Source organism: Oncorhynchus kisutch, unplaced genomic scaffold (assembly GCF_002021735.2).
Source record: "Oncorhynchus kisutch isolate 150728-3 unplaced genomic scaffold, Okis_V2 scaffold835, whole genome shotgun sequence".
Lineage (NCBI taxonomy): Eukaryota > Metazoa > Chordata > Actinopteri > Salmoniformes > Salmonidae > Oncorhynchus > Oncorhynchus kisutch.
In genome coordinates this window covers 7,924-18,988 of record NW_022262780.1, presented here as the reverse complement: position 1 = coordinate 18,988, position 11,065 = coordinate 7,924, and the positions used below count along the sequence as shown (strand labels likewise).

At 53.3% G+C, this 11,065-nt stretch overlaps 1 pseudogene; it reads right to left on the bottom strand.

Moving 5' to 3' along the window:
• Positions 1 to 3,519, bottom strand: part of LOC116362523 (noelin-2-like) — a 17,106-nt pseudogene extending 13,587 nt beyond the window's left edge.
• Positions 3,520 to 11,065: the final 7,546 nt, after the last annotated feature.

Here is an 11,065-nt window from a genome sequence, read left to right as displayed (position 1 = left end):
TGTTCCATGTGTTCGAGGGCCCTTCTCTTGGGGTTTTGTTGTAGTCTCCATCATGGAGATAGTGAGGTACTGGTTGTGTAAGGGATTGTCTGTGTTTTTGTTGTTGTGTTTTTGTACTCTTTATAGCTGGAGGAGTTGGTGTGATAAGCAAAGTGGACCTTAGCTCCGGCCAGATGGGAGTTGGTGACGTACAGGGTACCACAGATCATGAAGGACTCCCCTGCACTGCGTTTAGGAAACCCTGTGTCCCAACTCTGGAGAATGTCGAGAGAACGAGGATCCAACCGACTGACCTGGAGAGAGGGAGGGAGGGAGGAAGGGAGGGAGGGAACGACGGGGTGAGGGAGGGAGGGAGGGATGGAGGGAGGGGGGTGAGGGGGAGGGAGGGAGCGAACGAAGGGGTGAGGGAGGGAGGGGGTGGGGGAGGGAGGGATGGATGGAGGGAGGGGGGAGGGGGTGATGGGGGGAGAGAGGAAGGGAGGGAACGAGTGGGTGAGGGGGGGAGGGAGGGAACGAGGTGGTGAGGGAGGGAGGGAACGAGGGGGTGAGGGAGGGAGGGAACGAGTGGGTGAGGGAGGGAGGGAGATAAAGGAGAGAGAGATGTGACCTTCGACACACACACATCCTCCCTACCAGTATGATAGAGGTGTAGACTACCTACCAGTATGATAGAGGTGTAGACTACCTACCAGTATGATAGAGGTGTAGACTACCTACCAGTATGTTAGAGATGTAGACTACCTACCAGTATGATAGAGGTGTAGACTACCTACCAGTATGTTCCCAGCGTTAGGTATGGAGGTGTAGACTGCCCAGAAGCCGGTCTCATCAACCATCAGGTCTATGTCAGAAGACCCCCCCCAGCTGTAGGGGAAGGTGTTGTTGTAACCTGCTCCACTCAGACTCCTCTGGAGCACCACGTTACGGGATCGGAAGTGGTACTGCACCTACAGGGGGGTCAGAGAGAGGACAGGGGGTCAGAGTGAGGACAGGGGGTCAGAGAGAGGACAGGGGGTCATAGAGAGGACAGCGGGTCAGAGCGAGGACAGGGGGTCAGAGTGAGGACAGGGGGTCAGAGAGAGGACAGGGGGTCAGAGAGAGGACAGGGATTCAGAGAGAGGACAGGGGGACAGAGAGAGGACAGGGGGTCAGAGAGAGGACAGGGGGTCAGAGCGAGGACAGGGGGTCAGCGAGAGGACAGGGGGTCAGAGAGAGGACAGGGGTCAGAGAGAGGACAGGGGGTCAGAGAGAGGACAGGGGTTCAGAGAGAGGAAAGGGGGTCAGAGAGAGAGGACAGGCGGTCAGAAAGAGGACAGGGGTCAGAGTAAAGACAGGGAGTCAGAGCGAGGACAGGGGGTCAGAGAGAGGACAGGGGGTCAGAGGGAGGACAGGGGGTCAGAGAGAGGACAGGGGGTCAGAGAGAGGACATTGGGTCAGAGAGAGAGGACGGGGGACAGAGAGAGGAGAAGGGGTCAGAGAGACACCTCTGACCCCCTGTCCCTCGGACAGGGTGTCAGAGGGAGGAGAGGGGGTCAGAGTGAGGACAGGGGGTCAGAGAGAGGACAGGGGGGACAGAGAGAGAGGACATGGAGACAGAGAGAAGACAGGGGGACGGAGAGAGGACATGGAGACAGAGAGAGAGGACAGTGGGACAGAGAGAGGACAGGGGGTCAGAGAGAGGACAGGGGGTCAGAGAGAGGAGATGGGGACAGAGAGAAGACATGGGGTCAGAGAGAGAACAGGGGGTCAGAGAGAGAGGACGGGGGGTCAGCAAGAGGACAGGGGTTTAGAGAGAGGACAGGGGTTCAGAGGGAGGACAGGGGTTCAGAGAGAGGACAGGGGGACAGAGAGAGGACAGGGGTCAGAGCGAGGACAGGGGCTCAGAGAGAGGACAGGGGGACAGAGAGAGGGGAGGGGGTCAGAGCGAGGACAGGGGGTCAGAGAGAGGACAGGGGGTCAGAGTGAGGACATGGGGTCAGAGTGAGGACAGGGGGGTCAGCAAGAGGACAGGGGTTTAGAGAGGACAGAGAGACAGAGAGAGGACAGTGGGACAGAGAGAGGACAGGGGGTCAGAGAGAGGACAGGGGGTCAGAGAGAGGAGAGGGGGACAGAGAGAAGACATTGGGTCAGAGAAAGAACAGGGGGACAGAGAGAGGACAGGGGGACAGAGAGCGAGGACAAGAGGACAGAGAGAGGGGAGAGGTGAGGACAGGGGGTCAGAGAGAGGACAGGGGGTCAGAGAGAGAGGACGGGGGGGTCAGCAAGAGGACAGGGGTTTAGAGAGAGGACAGGGGGTCAGAGTGGGGGAGAGGGGGTCAGAGAGAGGACTGGGGGGCAGAGAGAGAGGACAGGGAGACACAGAGAGGACATGGAGTCAGAGAGAGGACAGGTGGACAGAGAGAGGACAGGGGGCAGAGAGAGAGGACATGGGGACAGAGAGAGGACAGGGGGACAGAGAGAGAGGACAGGGGGATGGAGAGAGGACATGGAGACAGAAAGAGGACAGGGGGACAGAGAGAGAGGACATGGAGACAGAAAGAGGACAGGGGAACGGAGAGAGGACATGGAGACAGAGAGAGAGGACAGTGGGACAGAGAGAGGACAGGGGGTCAGAGAGAGGACAGGGGGTCAGAGAGAGTACAGGGGGACAGAGAGAAGACATGGGGTCAGAGAGAGAACAGGGGGTCAGAGTGAGGACAGGGGGACAGAGAGCGAGGACAAGAGGACAGAGAGAGGGGAGAGGGGGACTCAGAGAGAGGGGAGGCAGGGGGACACAGAGAGATTGGAGACATCTGGACACAGAGAGAGGGGAGGCAGGGGGACACAGAGAGAGTGGAGACATTTGGACACAGAGAGAGGGGAGGCAGGGGGACACAGAGAGGGGGGAGGCAGGGGGACACAGAGAGAGGGGAGGCAGGGGGGACACAGAGAGAGGGGAAACAGGGGGACACAGAGAGAGGGGAGGCAGGGGGACACAGAGAGAGGGGAGGCAGGGGGACACAGAGAGAGGGGAGGCAGGGGGACACAGAGAGAGGGGAGGCAGGGGGACACAGAGAGAGGGGAGGCAGGGGGGACACAGAGAGAGGGGAGGCAGGGGGACACAGAGAGAGGGTATGCAGGGGGACACAGAGAGAGGGGAGGCAGGGGGACACAGAGAGATTGGAAACAAGGACCACAGAAAGAGGGGAAACAGGGGGACATACACACTGACCCCTGTTCTGTGTCCCTGTCTCCCCTGTCTCCTCGACTCCTGTCACCCCTCTCTCTCTGTCCCCCTGTCCTACACCTAACGCCGGTCTGTGTGTGTGTGTGTGTGTGTAGTGTGTGTGTAGTGTAACATACCAGTATGTTGCTCTGGTGTTGTTGTAGTACAGTGATCCGTTGTAGACAACATGACCTGTCCCGGCCCAGGGGTGAGGTAAGAGGTTGCTGAACAAAATTCTGTCCTCTAGTGAAGTCTCCCATGGTTCTGTACTCTAATACACGCCTCCCCTTATAGTAACCATCCATAGACCACACCTAGAGAGAGAGAGGAGAGAGAGGAGAGAGAGACAATGAGAGAAGAGAGAGGAGAGAGAGAGACAATGAGAGAAGAGAGAGGAGAGAGAGGAGAGATGGAGAGGAGAGATAGAGAGGAGAGGAGAGAGGAGAGAGAGACAGAGAGACAGAGAGAGAGAGGGAGGAGAGAGAGACAGAGAGAGAGGGAGGAGAGAGAGACAGAGAGAGAGAGAGAGAGGAGAGAGAGACAAGACAGAGGAGAGACTAGAGCGAGAGAGACAGAGAGAGTGAGGAGAGAGAGAGAGACAGAGAGAGAGAGGAGAGAGAGAGACAATGAGAGAAGAGAGAGAGAATTAAGTTCTGTCTTCAAATTAAGTCCCATATGGTTCAGTACTCAAACACACTTGTAGTACCCTTCCATACAGAGAGAGAGAGAGAGAGAAAGGGAGAGGGAGAGAGGAGAGGGACAAACCTACCAGTATGTTAGAGATGTAGACTACCTACCAATATGTTAGAGATGTAGACAACCTACCAGTATGTTAGAGGTGTAGACTACTACCAGTATGTTAGAGATGGAGGACAGGGTTAGGGAGACATCAGGGGTGAGGGTTAAGAAGATAAAAAGAGATGTGGAGGGTATATGGGGAGAGATGTGGAGGGTATATGGGGAGAGATGTGGAGGGTATATGGGGAGGGATGTGGGGGGTATATGGGGAGAGATGTGGAGGGTATATGGGGAGAGATGTGGAGGGTATATGGGGAGAGATGTGGGGGATATGGGGAGAGATGTGGGGGGTATATGGGGAGAGATGTGGGGGGTATATGGGGAGAGATGTGGAGGGTATATGGGGAGAGATGTGGGGTATATGGGGAGAGATGTGGGGGGTATATGGGGAGAGATGTGGGGGGTATATGGGGAGAGATGGAAGGGTATATGGGAGAGATGTGGGGGTATATGGGGAGAGATGTGGAGGGTAATTTGGAGAGATGTGGAGGGTATATGAGGAGAGATGTGGAGGGTATATGGGGAGAGGACAGTAAGAAGAGATGTGGAGGGTATATGAGGAGAGATGTGGAGGGTATTGGGGAGAGATGTGGAGGGTATTTGGGGAGAGATGTGGAGGGTATTTGGGGAGAGATGTGGAGGGGATATGGGGAGGGTATATGGGGAGAGGGACAGTAAGAAGAGATTTGGAGGGTATATGGGGAGAGATGTGGAGGGTATATGAGGGAAAGATAGGGAGGGTATATGGGGAGAGATGTGGAGGGTATATGGGGAGAGATGTGGGGGGTATATGGGGAGAGATGTGGAGGGTATAAGTGGAGAGATGTGGAGGGGATATGGGGATGGGGACAGTAAGAAGAGATGTGGAGGGTATATGGGGAGAGATGTGGGGGTATATGGGGAGAGGGACAGTAAGAAGAGATGTGGGGGGTATATGGGGAGAGATGGGGAGGGTATATGGGGATGGGGACAGTAAGAAGAGATGTGGAGGGTATATGGGGAGAGATGTGGAGGGTATATGGAGAGAGATGTGGAGGGTATATGGGGAGAGATGTGGGGGGTTTATGGGAAGAGATGTGGGGGGTATATGGGGAGAGATGTGGATGGTATATGGGGAGAGATGTGGGGGGTATATGGGGAGAGATGTGAAGGGTATATGGGGAGAGATGTGGGGGTATATGGGGAGAGATGTGGAGGGTATATTTGGAGAGATGTGGAGGGTATATGAGGAGAGATGTGGAGGGTATATGGGGAGAGGGACAGTAAGAAGAGATGTGGAGGGTATATGAGGAGAGATGTGGAGGGTATTTGGGGAGAGATGTGGAGGGTATATGGGGAGAGATGTGGAGGGTATTTGGGGAGAGATGTGGAGGGGATATGGGGAGGGTATATGGGGAGAGGGACAGTAAGAAGAGATGTGGAGGGTATATGGGGAGAGATGTGGAGGGTATATGAGGAAAGATAGGGAGGGTATATGGGGAGAGATGTGGAGGGTATATGGGGAGAGATGTGGGGGGTATATGGGGAGAGATGTGGAGGGTATATGTGGAGAGATGTGGAGGGGATATGGGGATGGGGACAGTAAGAAGAGATGTGGAGGGTATATGGGGAGAGATGTGGGGGGTATATGGGGAGAGGGACAGTAGAAGAGATGTGGGGGGTATATGGGGAGAGATGTGGAGGGTATATGGGGAGAGATGGGAGGGTATATGGGGATGGGGACAGTAAGAAGAGATGTGGAGGGTATATGGGGAGAGATGTGGAGGGTATATTGGAGAGAGATGTGGAGGGTATATGGGGAGAGATGTGGGGGGGTTTATGGGAAGAGATGTGGGGGGATATGGGGAGAGATGTGGATGGTATATGGGGAGGAGATGTGGGGGGTATATGGGGAGAGTGTGGGGGGTATATGGGGAGGGATGTGGGGGGTATATGGGGAGAGATGTGGGGGGTATATGGGGAGGGATGTGGAGGGTATATGGGGAGAGATGTGGAGGGTATATGGGGAGGGGCAGGCAGGGCAGTAAGAAGAGATGTGGAGGGGATATGGGGGAGGGGGGCAGTAAGAAGAGATGTGGAGGGTATATGGGGGGAGGGGGACCGTAAGAAGAGATGTGGAGGGTATATGGGGGAGGGGGACAGTAAGAAGAGATGTGGAGGGTATATGGGGAGGGGGGGCAGTAAGAAGAGATGTGGAGGGTATATGGGGGAGGGGGACAGTAAGAAGAGATGTGGAGGGGATATGGGGGAGGGGGGGGCAGTAAGAAGAGATGTGGAGGGGATATGGGGGAGGGGGCGGCAGTAAGAAGAGATGTGGAGGGGATATGGGGGAGGGGGCAGTAAGAAGAGATGTGGAGGGGATATGGGGGAGGGGGCAGTAAAGACGAGATGTGGAGGGGATATGGGGGAGGGGGGCAGTAAGAAGAGACTGTGGAGGAGATATGGGGGAGGGGGGCAGTAAGAAGAGATGTGGAGGAGATATGGGGGCGGGGGATGGTTGGAAAAAGGAGTCGAGGAGGAAATGAAGGAGAAACTAAGAGAGGAGCGGATGAGAAGAGAGGGATGAGGAGAGAGAAGGATGAGAAGAGAGGGATGAGGAGAGAGAAGGATGAGAAGAGAGAGGGATGAGAGGAGAGAGGGATGAGAAGAGATAAGGATGAGAAGATAGAGGGAGGAGAAGAGAGGGATGAGAAGAGAAAGGGATGAGTTTCATGGTGTGTTTGGAGAAGGATAGCCGAGTGTGAGCCCAGCAAACCGGGAACATTCCCAGAACATGAGCTAAGATTCCCCACTAGGTTCTAGATAGGGTGTTATCTAAGGATTATAACGTCACGAAAACATTCAAATAATGTTTTGATATCAACATTTTATAAATGATGTATTAAATGAAATGTTCTCCTGATATTCACTCAAATGTTGTGCACGACATCTGTAAAAAACCACCACAGAACATTCCTCAAACATTCTCATTAGGTTTCCAGGTAATGTAATAACACAGTGTACCAGTAATGGTTTCACTGAAAACCAAAATTGGTTCTGTGCAAGTTCTCGGAACATTGGTTAGGTTGCAGCAAAAGTTCACATAACACAAAAACTACGACCTTCTCCTCCCTGTGGGCATTCTCTCCCTGTCCCTCTCCACCTCTCCTCTGTCTCTCTCTTTTATCTCTCCTCCTCGCTCTCCTTTCACCCTCACTCGCTCTCCTTTCACCCCTCCCTCGCTTCAACCGTTCATCCCCCTCCCTCGCCTCTCTTTCCTGCCCTTCGTCCCTCACTCTCCTTTCACCCATCACTCGCTCTCCTTTCACCCTCACTCGCTCTCCTTTCACCCCTCACTCGCTCTCCTTTCACCCCTCATCTCGCTCAACCTTTCACCCCTCACTCGCTCTCCTTTCACCCCTCACTCGCTCTCCTTTCACCCCTCACTCGCTCTCCTTTCACCCCTCACTCACTCTCCTTTCAACCCTCACTCGCTCTCCTTTCACCCCTCACTCGCTCTCCTTTCACCCTCACTTGCTCTCCTTTTACTCCCACTTGCGCTCCTTTCCTGCCCTTCCTCACTCTCCTTTCATGCCATCCCTCACTCTCCTTTCCTGCCCTTCCTCACTCTCCTTTCATGCCATCCCTCACTCAATCTCTTCCTCCTTGCCTATCTTCTTTTTGATCTCTCTCACACTCTGCACATCCCTGTTCTCTCCTCCCCTGTTCTCTCCTCCCCTGTTCCCTCCTCCCCTGTTCTCTTCTCCCCTGTTCCCTCCTCCCCTGTTCCCTCCTCCCCTGTTCCCTCCTCCCCTGTTCCCTCCTCCCCTGTTCTCTCCTCCCCTGTTCTCTCCTCCCCTGTTCTCTCCTCCCCTGTTCTCTTCTCCCCTGTTCTCCTCCTCCCCTGTTCCCTCCCTCCCCTGTTCTCTCCTCCCCTGTTCTCTCCTCCCCTGTTCTCTCCTCCCCTGTTCCCTCCTCCCCTGTTCTCTCCTCCCCTGTTCCCTCCTCCCCTGTTCTCTCCTCCCCTGTTCTCTCCTCCCTGTTCTCTCCTCCCCCTCTTTCCCTGTTGAGGTGTGTGGTAATTGATATATCCTGAGTGGGTTTACGTGTAAGGACTACGTGGTTCATAATGCATCATTAATCAATAGCAGGAAGGCCTCACAGTCCCAATTACCTACTGAAACACACAAACAGGGTGAAGACAAATTCACGAATGCCAAGCCGGGGTGCTGCAATGTGACTGTCGTCATGGAGACCGAGGGGAAATGACAGTGACATGGAGGTGTGTGGGTCTCTCTGTGTGTGTGTTGTTTAGTCAGGGATTCATGCTGAGAACTCTTCCCAGATGAGCCCCTGCATTAACACACTAAACCACAGATACACTGTATATATCTATAAAACACTACACTATACATATCTATAAACACACTACACTACACATATCTATAAACACACTACACTATGCATATCTATAAACACACTACACTATACATATCTATAAACACAACTACACCTATAACATATCTATAAACACATCACTACACTACACATATCTATAAACACACTACACTATACACTTCCGGCGCCGACAGAGATGGCCGCCTCGCTTCGCGTTCCTAGGAAACTATGCAGTTTTTTGTTTTTTTACGTGTTATTTCTTACACTAGTACCCCAGGTCATCTTAGGTTTCATCACATACAGCCGAGAAGAACTACTGAATATAAGATCAGCGTCAACTCACCACCAGTACGACCAAGAATATGTTTTTCGCGATGCGGATCCTGTGTTCTGCCTTACAACCAGCGCCACGGGATGGTTCCCATGCAGCGACCCAAAAAACGACTCAGAAAAGAGGGAAACGAAGCGGTCTTCTGGTCAGACTCCGGAGACGGGCACATCGTGCACCACTCCCTAGCATTCTTCTTGCCAATGTCCAGTCTCTTGACAACAAGGTTGATGAAATCCGAGCAAGGGTAGCATTCCAGAGGGACATCAGAGACTGTAACGTTCTCTGTTTCACGGAAACGTGGCTCACTGGAGAGACGCAATCCGAAGCGGTGCAGCCAGCGGGTTTCTCCACGCATCGCGCGGACAGAAACGAACATCTTTCTGGTAAGAAGAGGGGTGGGGGCGTATGCCTTATGGCCAACGTGACATGGTGTGATGAAAGAAACATACAGGAACTCAAATCCTTCTGTTCACCTGATTTAGAATTCCTCACAATCAAATGTAGACCGCATTATCTACCAAGAGAATTCTCTTCGATTATAATCACAGCCGTATATATCCCCCCCCAAGCAGACACATCGATGGCTCTGAACGAACTTTATTTAACTCTCTGCAAACTGGAAACGATTTATCCGGAGGCTGCATTCATTGTAGCTGGGGATTTTAACAAGGCTAATCTGAAAACAAGACTCCCTAAATTTTATCAGCATATCGATTGCGCAACCAGGGGTGGAAAGACCCTGGATCATTGTTACTCTAACTTCCGCGACGCATATAAGGCCCTGCCCCGCCCCCCTTTCGGAAAAGCTGACCACGACTCCATTTTGTTGATCCCTGCCTACAGACAGAAACTAAAACAAGAAGCTCCCACGCTGAGGTCTGTCCAATGCTGGTCCGACCAAGCTGACTCCACACTCCAAGACTGCTTCCATCACGTGGACTGGGAGATGTTTCGTATTGCGTCAGCCAACAACATTGACGAATACGCTGATTCGGTGTGCGAGTTCATTAGAACGTGCGTTGAAGATGTCGTTCCCATAGCAACGATTAAAACATTCCCCAACCAGAAACCGTGGATTGATGGCAGCATTCGTGTGGAACTGAAGGCGCGAACCACTGCTTTTAATCAGGGCAATGTGTCTGGTAACATGACTGAATACAAACAGTGCAGCTATTCCCTCCGCAAGGCTATCAAACAAGCTAAGCGCCAGTACAGAGACAAAGTAGAATCTCAATTCAACAGCTCAGACACAAGAGGCATGTGGCAGGGTCTACAGTCAATCACGGACTACAGGAAGAAACCCAGCCCAGTCACGGACCAGGATGTCTTGCTCCCAGGCAGACTAAACAACTTTTTTGCCCGCTTTGAGGACAATACAGTGCCACTGACACGGCCTGCAACGAAAACATGCGGTCTCTCCTTCACTGCAGCCGAAGTGAGTAAGACATTTAAACGTGTTAACCCTCGCAAGGCTGCAGGCCCAGACGGCATCCCCAGCCGCGCCCTCAGAGCATGCGCAGACCAGCTGGCCGGTGTGTTTACGGACATATTCAACCAATCCCTATACCAGTCTGCTGTTCCCACATGCTTCAAGAGGGCCACCATTGTTCCTGTTCCCAAGAAAGCTAAGGTAACTGAGCTAAACGACTACCGCCCCGTAGCACTCACATCCGTCATCATGAAGTGCTTTGAGAGACTAGTCAAGGACCATATCACCTCCACCCTACCTGACACCCTTAGACCCACTCCAATTTGCTTACCGCCCAAATAGGTCCACAGACGATGCAATCTCAACCACACTGCACACTGCCCTAACCCATCTGGACAAGAGGAATACCTATGTGAGAATGCTGTTCATCGACTACAGCTCGGCATTCAACACCATAGTACCCTCCAAGTTCGTCATCAAGCTCGAGACCCTGGGTCTCGACCCCGCCCTGTGCAACTGGGTACTGGACTTCCTGACGGGCCGCCCCCAGGTGGTGAGGGTAGGCAACAACATCTCCTCCCCGCTGATCCTCAACACTGGGGCCCCACAAGGGTGCGTTCTGAGCCCTCTCCTGTACTCCCTGTTCACCCACGACTGCGTGGCCACGCACGCCTCCAACTCAATCATCAAGTTTGCGGACGACACAACAGTGGTAGGCTTGATTACCAACAACGACGAGACGGCCTACAGGGAGGAGGTGAGGGCCCTCGGAGTGTGGTGTCAGGAAAATAACCTCACACTCAACGTCAACAAAACTAAGGAGATGATTGTGGACTTCAGGAAACAGCAGAGGGAACACCCCCCCATCCACATCGATGGAACAGTAGTGGAGAGGGTAGCAAGTTTTAAGTTCCTCGGCATACAC